The sequence below is a fragment of the Lissotriton vulgaris genome, chromosome 11, assembly GCF_964263255.1.
Source record: "Lissotriton vulgaris chromosome 11, aLisVul1.2, whole genome shotgun sequence".
In the NCBI taxonomy this organism is placed as follows: Eukaryota; Metazoa; Chordata; class Amphibia; order Caudata; family Salamandridae; genus Lissotriton; species Lissotriton vulgaris.
Genome location: NC_141699.1, coordinates 213308680 through 213322766, shown reverse-complemented (window position 1 = coordinate 213322766; position 14087 = coordinate 213308680). Strand labels below are relative to the sequence as shown.

The window sequence follows — 14087 nt, the reverse complement described above, 5'->3', positions numbered from 1 at the left end:
TTTACTGAAGGATACCAATCTCTATCACTGAGCTGGGCTAGAGTCTCCATGAAGATGTGAGAAATCCTTGTCAATCATCTGCTTCCAATGTCTTGATGCTAATGTGGTGGTTGCTGTGTCTGAGGCAGTTATAGTCACACCTTCTCTAGTGGAGAGACAAAATGGCAGCCACGGATTGGTGCTAGCTTGTTCATCCAAGTTTTGCTCTGTGAGAGAGGAGTGGGGCAAACCTTTGTGGGCCGATGCTCTGTGCCTGGCTTGATAGGGAGACCCTTGGACAGTATTAAGCAAGTAACAGAATAACCATATCCTTCACCAGTAGCCCTTCTTACAAGCTGATTGACCAGGGTCATATGTGATCTTGGCTGGTGCTACAGTTGGCCGTGCTGTGGGTAGCGCCTCACAGTGACAACATGGCAAAATTGTAGCAAGATAGGTAATAAACGAGCATGGTGGGAGAAGAGTAATTAATTTCTCCAGTATTGGATCTTTTATAGATTCACATACTTGAATCATTCCCGGTCATTAAAGTGGGAGTCTCACAGTATAACTAGAAAGCAGTCAAATGCTAAAATAGCCTAGAAGGGCTAGAAAACATCAACGGTAGCATCCTAGTCACATCATTAAAAAATAATCAAACTCCAGCCTGTCAGGCTGCAGCACTCTGCAGACCACTCCTCTCAGAGACTACCATCCCTCAGATTTTCTACCACACACTGTGTGAAGGGGTACTCCCCTGAGCTCTGCTCAGTTGACTTAAATATTCACAACGGTAGAGATTTCTTTTAACAATTGTGACTACATTATCAATACTAGATCATCTGTTGAGAAAATCACTCTACTCCAGTTTTTAGAGCTTGCTAAAAAATAACTTTTCAGAACATGTGGAACCTGTGGGAAGAAGTGGCTGCATTCCTTGAATCCAGATAAGGACTGCATATATTGCCTGCACCTCTCTCATAAGGTAGAAGTCTGTAATATCTGTTGTACCTTTTCTTTTAAAACCGTAAAAGATATAGAGGGATAGGTTATCACTTTTGCTTCAGAAAATCAAAGCCAAGGACACCCTTGCTTTAGGGGAAGATGGGGAGGATTCCTCAGAATATAGCAAAATGGTTCAGAACAGAGAGGTCAGAGGTCAACAGGCATAAGAACCTTAAAGAAGGCTTTGTAAAGGGCCTATAATAGGACTTCAATAAAGGGAATCCCATCTACTGAAAGCTCTCACAAGCATAAACAATCCTGTAGGTTTCGCCTATCCATAATCGAGGAATTGTATCCGATGTCCACATCAATCAATGTTATCAATATTTCATTGGTGCAGTTAATGATGATGTGCTTCCTAACATTTTTAGAGCTGTTCTTACCGTAAACAATTTCCATGTTACATGCTTTGGTGCTTTGTAGCGCATCCTGTATTGGTTGCCTTCAACCTCGTAAGTAATCAGTGAAATTAACATTTGGCAAATGTGCCATATTCCCAGACAGTCATGCAAAAACTCAGTGATTAATGTGCGAGAAACATATCTTAGACAAGCTAGTGTTCCAAAAAGGAGCATCTATTCAACGTGTGATATGAAATTATTATTAGGAAACTATTATATTAGTGTAACTGCATGCTAACCCAGTGTCAAGTGACACAGCGAACCAGTGCCTCCTTCTATCAAATACCTGTAATTCGCAGTTGCACTCTAAGGGATCGAAAAAAGTAGTCTTGTAAACGCTTATTCACTCCTCTGAGGTTAAACTGTAAAAATATCACACATGACATGTTTACGTACCCGAGGTTAATATAGTATATCCTCAGATAAAAAAATATATATATCAGTTTCAGTTTCATAAACTTTTATTCGATTACCACTCATTATTGCAACCATAAAAAGTACAAAAGAGATAAAAATATAACTTTTTACACACAAATCAATCTTAAAAGTAAAAACATTTAAAAAGAAAAGCAGCAACTTCTAAAATATTAAGTAACTAGCAGCCCGTCCCGACTTTGTCCGGGAGAAACAGGCTTCCCCGACCCCCGCCCGCCCGACATTGTCCAGCAGCCCGGGTCCCCGCCCGTCCTGTCCCCCGCCTGCCCTGACCCCCGTCTGCCCCGACATGGGTCCCCTTACCTCAGCCGCCGCTCCTCCTGCCTGTCCGCTGCTCGCACCGCCGCTGGCCTGTCCGCTGCTCCTCACTTCACCACTCCTCCCCCGTGCCATGTCCGCCGCTCGCTTACTTCAGCCGCTGCTCCTCCAGCCTGTCCGCTGCTCACACCGCCGCTGGCCTGTCCGCTGCTCCTCACGTCACCGCTCCTCCCCCGCGCCATGTCCGCCGCTCCTCGACGCGCTCCTGGACGCCGCTCTTCCCTGCGCTCCTGACATGAGCACGCACGTCGCGGCTGGCGCTACTTCGGAGGGACTACTTTTTTTTTACTGTAAATTTTTTAAATAACTTTTTATTTTTTTATTTATATAGCCTATAACCATCTACACACCCTGACAATTCCAACGGTGTATCGGGTGTGTGGATTGGCACTGTGGTTCCCGAGTTTACCCGCCTCAAAGGCTGAAAGTTCTTCCTTTATTATAGTAGTATAGATTATAATTACTCAAAATTACGGCGGTATTTGATGCAAGATTTTAAAAAGTTAGCGACGCACTTCGCTATGTGACTGGTCTCAAGGGATTGCAGAGCCATGAATGCCGGGCGACAAGATCTTATACCCATTGCTCGCAATAGTGGCAAAATCCAATTTTTTCGTGGAAAAGTATAGTATTTGCAGAAGAAGATAATATGTAATGTTGACTGAGGGGAAAGACCATTACAGGGACACGGCATAATAGTGATGGACCAATCCTGGGGATTAGGAAAAGTCACAAGGCGGAAAAAAGAATTAAACCGGAACCTTGTCAAAAGGTATTTTTCATAGTTACTCAGGTTGAATGTCAAGTAAGGTTGAATACCCAGATAATTCTGGACAGCAATGATTTGGGTATTTGTAGGTTTGACCAACTCCATCAAACATCGGAGGTCTCTTAGGTGGCACAGGCACAACTTTTTTAGATCTTTCCTTGAGATATCGCCCATGCTGGGCGGATCCTGAAAGAAACTACAGCGGCCCAAATCACGGCAGAAGCTCCTTACATATACAAGCCAAGGTATTTTTTCCCAGTTAGCTAGGTCCATGCAATCCAAAATTAATAGACGCGCCAGGTGACACTCCTCATTAGTCCAAATGCGGTGCCATAGGTTGGCAACGAATGGTGTCCGTGATATAGTCCATACCCAGTTCGGCAAGTGAGGCATAGGTTGGCGCACTTTGTGGTACCGCCAGCAGGTACTTAGCAAACCCATTCTCGATGGTTTGGAGTGGTTTTACTGGGCCATAACCCTAGACCCCACCGCCATAGGTAGCAACACTGTGACATTTTGCGTAATAGATTGCAAGTAATTCAGGAGGAGCCGGTTTCCCCAGTTTCCTAGAAAAAGAGACCAGGGCTGCTGTTGCTCTCTGAAAAAATAGTTTTTTGCTGGCCACAGCCTGCCGCCAGCTCAATGTGTCGTCCACCAGGAGTCCCAAATAGGGGTAGACGGCTGTTCTTTCAAGCCGGGTTTTATCGATGTAGATTGTTTTAGGATTCTTGATTTTGGGGCCGAGGTGCATAACAAGTCTTTTTTATGTTACCCCTGAGGCCTAGGGATCCCATGTAGGAAAATTATTTGTTGAGTTGTACTTGTAGTTGCCTCAGCGTTCTAGCAAAGATTACAGAATTGTCCGCATAAAGCAGCGTTGGGATTGGACGATGTTTAATTTGAGGAAGGTCCTGGCTCCCTTCTAGCATAGCCGCCTCAAGTCCGTTGGTGTATAAATTGAACAAGAGCCAGTACACAACCCTGCCTAACCCCTTTTGTGATTGAAAAAGAGGGGGAAAGTTCTCCATTTATCCCGAACCTGACTCGCTCCGTTGCATCTGAGTAGAGTTCACGCAAAAATACAATGAGAGCAGGATCAACCCCTATTTCCCCAAGCATGGCCCATAGTTTGGAGTGCAGGACACAGTCAAAAGCTGCGCTAAGGTCGACATACACAAGGAACAGATGACCCTTTTTGGCTCCCACGTACTTTCCGATCAGGAGGGGGAGGTTCAAGGCCTGCTCCACCGTCCCAAGACCGGCCTGGAAACCATACTGAAGGTAGGTCATAATGTTGTTACTTGATGCCCACTCCTGAAGCCGTTCCAGTAGCAGCTGACCCGCAAACTTCCCCAGGGAGTCCAGGGGCGAGATGGGCCTATAGCAGGCCGGATCGTTTCGGTCACCCTTCTTGAAAATAGGGAGGAGTATAGAAGTGGACCATGAGTCCAATCAGGCCTGTAGTTGTTGCTGCAGCCAGGACCTGAGTGAGAAGTGGGGACCAAAGGTCGATGTTGAGTGAAAATGTCCACCGGAACCCCATCTGGACCTGGCGCCTTGCCGGTTTTAGATGCTTGCAGGGCTTGGACTACCTCTCCATGCTCAAATCGGATGTTAATTGGGAAGCTCTTTGTATCAGACGCACTACCTAGGGTAAGTCCCTCCTCTGCGGGCTCTATATGACATCCGCCAAAGATTTTGGAATAGTGGCCAACCCACTCTTCGGCGGACACTGCGACATCAAGATGTTGAACAGTCGACATATCTGTCAAGAAGGGGGATTTAACAACTCGCCAGAAGAGGCCGCTATCTTTGCTTCGGCAGCTGTCGTGTAGTTGTAATCACAGGCTCGTCTTAATTTCTTTCCTGCGTTCTGCCCTCGCAGCGTTATTGAGCTTCCTAAGTTTAGTAATCTCAGGGATATTCCTCACTGTGTTCCGGAGGGCCGCTTTGAGGTTGGAGAGGGCCTTACGACACCGGGAATTGAACCAACCCTCAGCTGGTATTTTTCTGCGTGTTTGGGTGCGAGATAATTCCTCCTTTATTATACCCAGGATCTTATCATAGCTGTCCAAGACTGTTTGAGGTGAGGAATCGGGGCTTAAGCATTCATATACCCATGGACGGGCTTTTTTAAGAACTATCCCCGTAACTACTTCTGGATCTATTTTTGCCCACTTTACAGAGAAGCCGTTCACTTTATTCATGGATAACGTTTTTTGTGATAACAGGCTTGTAGCGTTGGTATGTAGTGAGACAGTTTTTGGTCGGACTAAAACACTATTGGGAAAGTGGACTTTACTAATTTCAGATCCTGTGTGGAATTTTTCCAGTTGTCCCTTCATACTCTGAGAACACAGAATAAAGTCAATGGTGCTTGACAACCCCCTACCATGGAATGTCGGAGAAAAATCAGCTTGCGGGTCTACCAATTCATTGGCAAAATCCATCTCCAGTGAGAACAAACTCTCATTCAGGCAATTCCCATTTGTGGTGTGTGCGAAATGGGCCAGAGGGCTACCATTCTCATCTGACAGTCCACAGTTACCATTTCTATAGTTGGTGCGTAGTGGGATATTAAAATCGCCACCCCAAATAACATATACAGGGAGAGACGATGGCTTATTCTGTTGCAGTACTAAAAAAGTGGTAATTTCATTTAACATCTTCACACACTCAGGTGGTTGGAGATTGCTATATAGATTTATCAAAAGGTAGGTAAAACTCTTGTTCAGGCGTATTTGCAAAATTTGGTAGCACTCTTCTTCTTTTAATCTAGTTGTTGTTATAGAGGAGTGGTTGTTTACAACGTATAGTGCTAAACCACCCTTAGGTCTACCAAACAAACCCTGACTTGCTGGGGTGTGGAAAGTTTTAAAACCCAGTAAGTGGACGGGGACAGTTGACCATGTCTCCTGGAGACATACTATGTGATGCTCGTTTACCGTGTCTTCCCATTGTTGTAGATTGATCTTAGAGCGTAGGCCAGCAACGTTCCAAAATAGAACGGATAAGGTTGTTTGTTTATTTAAAGAAGAATTACGTTTATGGCCATAGAGGTTATCTGTACAGGCACTGTCGGTTGGGTACAACGAGGTACAGCTCATCGAAACCGCAGCTGGAGAGGGGGACTTAGGGCCCTCGATCTGAGGAGACAACGGGGCAGCTAAACTTACAAGTTTCCCCGGGGTACAACCCATGGAGTCATGGGAAAGAGAGATATCTAGAAAAGTTTGGGCGCAGATAATAGTTGGCGCAGACAATACTTCGCAAAGTTCAGAGTGAGTGTTGTTATGCAACTCTGGAGCTCCCTCTACCATCTGAGCAGACCCCGGGACCCCCTGTATCAGGTTACTGCTATTTGAGGTGGCTAACGGTCAATCAACCATTTCCAAGCAGTCATATCTGTTTCTGGTTGGGATACCTCGCCATCCCCCCAGTGAAGGCTGTTCCCTATTAGGGTACCAAGGACAAGATTCCCACTCCCTACTCCTGCTCCTCTGAGTGTGCCAGAGACCCACATGGTTCCATGTACACTCCGGGGGCTGATCCCAATTTAGAGCTGGGGGATATTGATAGCTGTGCACTGGTGGATAAAAGAAAGAGAGGCGATGTGCGTCAATACCCCCCTTTTTGGCCTAGGCTGGCCATGAACAAATATAGTCAACAGTGGCTGGATCGTCACAGTTGACTATAATGCAGTCTCCTTGTGTGCTTTTTGTTTCAACCCCAATCCCCGGCACTCTACGCACGGTAGAAATTCTGCTAGTGTGTGGGGGTTGTAGGGGCCTATTTAAGCTGAGCCACTGTAAGACCTTATTTCGAAGGGACCAGGACGGTTTCTCTGTAGTTACTGGTAGCTCCGGGTCCCCAGTGAGGATGACAGTAAAAGGAGACGCTTCTGGAGGTAGATGAGTGGGGCGCTTGGGCCTAATCCCCTTTTTACCCTCACCCAGCAAATTAGATGGTGGTTGCTGAGGCACCAAAGATGGTATGGGTCTCTGGTTTGATAGCTGGGCGGGACCCTTGTCAAGAGTAGACTGAGAAGGAATAGTGACCGGGGTCTTAGTCATAGGCCCGCCTCCAAGAGTGGAGTGAGTGGAGGGTTGTAGCATAGTGGGCTTTGCTTGGATATTTTGGGTTTTTGCAGCTTTGGACGGCTTAGCTCGGCAGTCTGGCTGAGCCCCTTGGACTCCTGAACTAGGAGGATTTGTTTTGCCCCCCCCCCCTGAGTTGGTTTGGACCAGGCTTTGCTGATTAGATGGCTTTAGGGAAAGTTTCGCTAGTTGTTTTTCTATGGTCATTATGCTCCGTTCTAGGGGTTGTAGATGATGTTTTAGGAGCTCCCTGATTCTAAGTAGAAGCTGGGTGTTTGCAGTACATGATCTACAAGTCCCCCCCCTCTGTGCCCTTAATGGTTGGATTAACGGTAGGTTCTATTAGATTGATAGATGAAGTATTAGGATCATTTAGGTCGCCCTGCGACAGATGAACAGTAGCCCCCTTCTTGATAGCTGAAGAAACAGGAGGAACATGGGGCTCTTTTGAGTTGGGTTTTGGTATCAAAAAGGAGGAGTAAAGGGCTATTACTGCTCTTAACGGAGCAGAAGGTCCAAGCACGACGTGCCCAAATTAGATGTTTATACAAAGGTTGTCGTGTTGTTCCTCATGGAAGAAAGAAAAAGATAGTCTTTGATGCAGGTGGATTAGAACAGGGTAGCCTGATGGTGACCCTGGGAATCCATTTTGTTGGATTTAATGCCCTCACACACCCTTTCAGGTGTCATGCTTCATCATTCAATTCAATTCAATTCAATTAATTTATATAGCGCGCTACATACCCAGAGGGTCTCAAGGCGCTTGGGGAAGGGAGGGGAATTACTTGTCGAATATCCAGGTTTTAAGTTGCTTTCTGAATGCTAGGTGGTTCTGAGTGAGGCGGAGGTGAGTGGAAAGTGAGTTCCAGGTTTTGGCTGCCAGGTAGAAGAAGGATCTTCCTCCCATGTTGGTTTTGCTGATGCGAGGTACAGCAGCAAGGGCTTGGTGGGAGGAGCGTAGTTGGCGGGAGGGGGTGTAGAAGGAAAGTCGTGTGTTGAGGCATTCGGGTCCTAGTTCGTAAAGTGCTTTGTGTGCGTGGGTTAGGAGGCGGAATGTTATCCTCTTATTGATGGGGAGCCAGTGGAGGTTTTTCAGGTGACCAGAAATGTGGTCTTTAGGCGGAATGTCTAGTATGAGCCTGGCTGATGCCTTCTGGATGCGTTGGAGTTTTTTCTGAAGTTTAGCGGTGGTACCGGCATATAGGGTGTTTCCGTAGTCCAAGCGGCTAGTAATCAGTGCGTGGGTGACCGTTTTTCTAGTTTCGGTGGGGATCCAGCGAAATGTTTTCTTGAGCATGCGAAGGATGTTGAAGCAAGATGGTGAAACGGCGTTGACCTGTTTGGTCATCGAGAGTGAGGAGTCCAGAATGACGCCCAGGTTCCGTGCGTGGTCTGTCGGGATGGGTGCTTTTCCAAGGGACTCTGGCCACCATGAGTCGTCCCAGGTGGAGGGGGAGGTACCTAGGATAAGGACTTCTGTTTTGTCGGAATTCAGTTTCAGATGGTTGTGCTTCATACACTCGGCTACTTCTTTCATTCCTTTATGTAAGTTTGTTTTGGCGGTGTTAGGGTCTTTGGTGAGTGAGAGGATCAGTTGGGTGTCATCAGCGTAGGAGATGATGTTGAGGTTGTGTTGGCGTGCGATGGTCGCGAGGGGGCTCATGTATACGTTGAAGAGGGTGGGGCTGAGTGAAGATCCTTGTGGCACGCCGCAGATAACTTCAGTGGCCTCTGACTTGAATGGTGGGAGGCGGACTCTCTGGGATCTTCTGGCAAGGAACGAGGTGATCCATTCCAGTGCTTTTCCTTGAATTCCTATGTTTCTGAGGCGTTGTAACAGGGTGCTATGACAGACTGTGTCGAAGGCTGCGGAGAGGTCGAGGAGGATGAGGGCGACTGTGTCTCCATTATCCAGTAGAGTTCGAATGTCGTCTGTTGCTGCGATGAGTGCGGTCTCAGTGCTGTGTTTGGCTCGGAAGCCAGACTGTGAGGAGTCTAGGGATTTGTTGGTTTCGAGGAAGGCGGCGAGCTGGTTGTTGACCGCTTTCTCGATGACTTTGGCCGGGAATGGAAGGAGCGAGATGGGGCGGTAGTTTTTGAGTTCGGTGGGGTCAGCTGTGGGTTTTTTCAGAAGGGCGCTGAGTTCGGCGTGTTTCCAGCTTTCCGGGAAGGTGGCGGAGTCGAGGGAGCAGTTGATGACATCTCGGAGGTGGGGTGCAATGATGGAGTCAGCTATGTTGAAGATGTGGTGAGGGCATGGGTCTGTGGGGGATCCTGAGTGGATGGAGTTCATCAGGCGGATGGTGTCCTCGGTGGAGATCGGGTTCCAGTCATTAAGGATTTTCAAGGGGGGTGAAAGTACGGCAGAAGGTTGGGAGGGTTGGTCTCCGGGTTGGTTGTCAAAGCTATTGTGGATGTCTGCGATTTTGTCGTGGAAGAACGAAGCTAGGGAGTCGCAAAGGGCTTGAGAGGGAGTGATGTCGTTGGAGTTGGCCGTGGGGTTGGTAAACTCTTTGACGATGTTGAATAATTCCTTGCTGTTGTGTGCGTTGTTGTCAAGTCGGTCTTTGAAAGCGGCTTTCTTGGCGGTCCGGATCAGTTGGTGGTGTATGCGGATGGCGTTTTTGAAGGCGTCCCGGGTGCTAGTGTTTGGATCTTTTTTCCATGCCTTCTCAAGGGAGCGACAGAGTTTCTTGGAATTCTTAAGATCATCGTTGAACCAGGGGACGTTTTTGCTGCCTAGTTTGATTTGACGTTTTTTCAGGGGTGCTAGGCTGTCGGCACTGTTGGTTAGCCATTGAGTGAAGTTAATGGCTGCTTGGTTGGGGTTCGAAGAGTGGGTAGGGGGGTTTTGAAGAAGCGATGAGGAGATCTGGTCGATGGTGATTTTGTTCCAGTTTCTTCGCAAAGTAGGTTGGGGATGGTTGTTAGTTGTGGTCTTTTTGTAGATAAAGTGAACGCAGCTGTGGTCCGTCCAATGGAGAGCTGTGGTGTGGCTGAAGGAGATATGCTTGCTGGAGGTGAAGATAGGGTCGAGAGTGTGACCTGCGTAGTGAGTGGGGGTATTAACAAGTTGTTTGAGTCCGAGGTTGTCGAGATTGTCCAGCAGGGTGGTGGTGTTTCTGTCGTTGCTTTTTTCCAGGTGAAAATTGAGGTCACCCAATAGAATGTAGTTCTTGGAGGGGAGGGCGTGTGGGGTGATAAAGTCAGTGATGTCTTAACTGAATTGAGCACGGGGTCCTGGTGGTCTGTAGAGGAGGGTGCCTCTGAGTGTGGTCATGGGGTCGGTGTGGATTTGGAAGTGAAGGTGCTCGGCGCTAGTGAGGTTGACGTCTGAGCTGGTTGAGATGCGGATGGAGTTCTTATGGACGATAGCGATGCCTCCTCCTGTTTGCTTGATGCGGTCTTTTCGGATGATCTTGTAGCCTTCCGGGATGGCAATGGTGATGTCTGGGGCTGAGGAGGCGTTCATCCATGTTTCTGTTAGGAAGGCGACGTCTGGAGAGATGGTGTCTAGTAGATTCCAGAGGTCGATGGCGTGTCTGTGGACCGAGCGGGTGTTGAGCAGGATGCATTTAAGGTGGTTGGTGTCAGGTCTCTGTTTGGTGTTAGTGGATGAGGAGTTGGTCTTGGTGCCGTCAAATTTGCAGGAATTGCATGAGCAGGGTCCATGGGAGTGTCCGGGGGCGGCCTGGGTGCAGTTGGGGTGTCGGCCTGGGTTGAGGGCTAGGAGGGTGGAGGCGGTGTAAGTAATGCGGGTAGGGTGGGTGGTACGGGGGCTAGGGGGTCTGGCGCTGGGCGCGGTCCAGGCGTGGACGGGCGTAGACGGGCTTACCTTTGGCGCACCTTCGGCGCGGCCGCAGCGCGTGGACGCTGCGCGTTGTGACATCTGTCATTAATGGAGAGTAGAGGGGGCGGAGCGTGGGAGGGGCAGCTGGGAGGCGGGATCTGGGAGGAGACAAGGGCTCACACAAGTAAACACTCCACAAAATGGTAGCCCGGTAACTGAATCGAAACTGGGGCAAAGCCGGAGTGCGAGTCAAGGTACAGGAAATGTCAAACACTATTCAGGCTCAATTAACTTCCCCACTGTAAAAAGGGGTTCAAAGACAACCAGTAACCAAAGACCCTTTTATGTTGCCCGGCGGTGTCGCCTCTATGACCCACCAATATTAATCAACGAAGAAGCAGGCGCTGGAGACTGGAAGGCAGGAAACGAGGATTTTATTCTCTCCGGAGGAGAACACATCAATTCAGACAGCAAGTATCATCACGAGGTGCTCTAACCACATTTCTGAGGCCTGGCCTCTTATACTAGGGTTTATGACCTTTATTGCACGTAACACATTCTCGCAACACTTTGATATTTTGAAAGAACATCCTCGGAATCTCCCCTACAGGCCCGTTCCCACATACATTTACAGTTGAATTCCCCACCCCGGTCACAACAGGTGATGATTGTCACGCAGCAGGGCATTCCGCCGATTCACGGAATGCATGGGGTTGATCGGATCTCATAGGGTGGGGGCTTTGATCGGCTCGAGGGTCTTTTGATGGGGAGGGGAAGCTTCCTACTGTACGGGGTAATAAACAGTATCCGCAGGGCCAGGTGGCGGCCTGGGAATAAGGAAGACAAACGGGGACACAGGAAAAGGGGGTTTGCATCAAAAGGATCTGAGACCATGAAAGGAGTGAAGGGAGGTGTCGCGCTGGGAACAGGATGGGATTCTGTGGCGGAGCTGCGCTGACGAGGGGTTTATGACCCAAGGCATGAGAGAGCGGGGGTTGTCAACGTGCGGGGGATGTTTGCGAGGTTAGGAGAGAGAGAGAGAGAGAGAGAGAGACGCGCTGGCTATCAGCGAGGGGCCGGGAGACCATGATGCTCAAAATGGCTGCTGCCTATGCGCAAGGCAGGTGAGAGTGGGAATGACCGGTGTGGGGGGGTCTTACGTGAGGGTGATTCTGATCGTGACGGCTAAAATATGGCAGATGTGCATGACGGAAAGTGTGGCATCGGAGAAAGGCAAGATGGCGTAGATAATGTTCACTAAACTGTATTGATTTTCCACACCACAATGCAAATTCTATGCGCAAAAATATGTTACGACAGGTAAATGATACCAGGCGCTGAATGCGCTCTAACAGGGCAAGCAGGCAAATAAATTAATGCACAACGATACCAGGCGCTGCGTGTACTTCCAATGCGCTCAGTTAGGGCAAGCAGGCAGCAGGGAGCAAAGCGTCTGATGGGAGGCAGAGAGCAGGGGGAGCAATCGTTATGGACGGAGTCCAGACGGCCACAGATTGCAAGAGGACAGGGCGCGTTAGCAGTACTCAAGGGTGGGAGGGGCAGCTGGGAGGCGGGATCTGGGAGGAGACAAGGGCTCACACTAGGAAACACTCCACAAAATGGTAGCCCGGTAACTGAATCGAAACTGGGGCAAAGCCGGAGTGCGAGTCAAGGTACAGGAAATGTCAGAAACACTATTCAGGCTCAATTAACTTCCCCACAATGCAAATTCTATGCGCAAAAATATGTTACCACAAGTAAATGATACCAGGCGCTGAATGCGCTCTAACAGGGCAAGCAGGCAGCAGGCAAATAAATTAATGCACAACGATACCAGGCGCTGCGTGTACTTCCAATGCGCTCAGTTAGGGCAAGCAGGCAGCAGGGAGCAAAGCGTCTGATGGCAGGCAGAGAGCAGGGGGAGCGATCGTTATGGACGGAGTCCTGCTCCTCGTTGGGTCGGCGGTGCAATACCCAAAGGGCAACACCTCATAGAGGGGCTCTTTAGCGGAGATCTTTTTCCAACTGCCGTATGGATGAAGTGCGGGTATGGTCCAGAACTCAGGTTAGACGTGATTATGTGGGTTAAAATAAAGCTAGTGGTACCGGGAATACTTTATTCAGAAGGGCCACTGCTTTAATTAAAAGCGATTTCCTAGAGGAGAGTAGTGGAAAGTGATGTTTTCCGCTCTCATCTGGAGTTTATTGCAGTCCGGTCAACATGTTTCTCGCTACTCTAAAGTTTGTTGAGCAATTCTTCAGGACCAGGGGGACTATTTAGCAAGTATCTAAAAATGTAAGCAACTGTCTACACTGTTACCACGGAGTATGGTGTATGTAAGCTCGTATGGCTACCACACTAGTGGGTGAAGGGAAGAACAATATTATATTACCCTTCTTCAGGTTGTGATTGTCAATACCTAAAGTTAAAAACAATCAGACAACGACAGTGTCCAGCGGGTAAAGCTTCAGGGAGATCTTCCACCACAATGCTATATAGAGGAAGACATCTCAATGATCTGCATAGACATACATAGACTGGATGGCAGTTACAATCTATTGTCCGTGTTCTGCATAGATATACATAGACTACATGGCAGTTACAATCTAGTGTCAGTGTTGTATTAAGTCAAAGTATTGTATATATGAGCCCTAATGGATAGGTCTATTCAGGTATTGCTGGGTGTTGGGGTTGGGTAATGGATGTTTGTCACGCTTTTTTGCCCCTGAAGTCGGTATATTTAAGTATCAGAGGGCTATAGGGGCTATAGGGTTTTCTGGCGACTAGTTCCCACCCTGGTTCCCTCTCTGTCAGGGTTTGTTTGTTTGTTAGAAGTGGGTCTTATGCGATTCTGTGTATTGCAACTGTCATGGTATAATGCCCTGTGTGCACATTTGCTCTTGGCATCTTTATGAGATAAAGTATGTTGTGCAAATCCCCAGTATCTTATTTATGACTTGAGCTCCTAGTAGGTAAGGCTGGTGTCAAATCTGCGTGAACCTATTTATATAATCTCGCTTCATAGTTCTAGCGCGGCCAAATGCAGACTGCTCAATCGTGCAATGTCCGTCTAATAAGTAAGTAGCGTATCGCCTGGTTGCATAGTTTGTAAAAGGCGCTGCTTGCAGAATGTTGTGGCGGCACTCTAAACCCCCGTGTGTCCATTTCGGAGTACGGACAATGTCCTACTTAGTATTAGAGTCACATAGGCTTTCAACTTAATCGGACATCGTGTTGGGGCTCAGTTCAAAGTTAAAAAGCAATACCAATGGGACTTTAAGTTGAGGACGTG

The 14087-nt window shown here is 48.1% G+C and overlaps 1 protein-coding gene across 7 annotated transcripts in view; it reads left to right on the top strand.

The window, feature by feature from the left end:
* Positions 1 to 14087, top strand: part of GIT2 (GIT ArfGAP 2) — an 855235-nt gene that overhangs the window by 508487 nt on the left and 332661 nt on the right. The gene's annotated exons all lie outside the window — the stretch shown is intronic.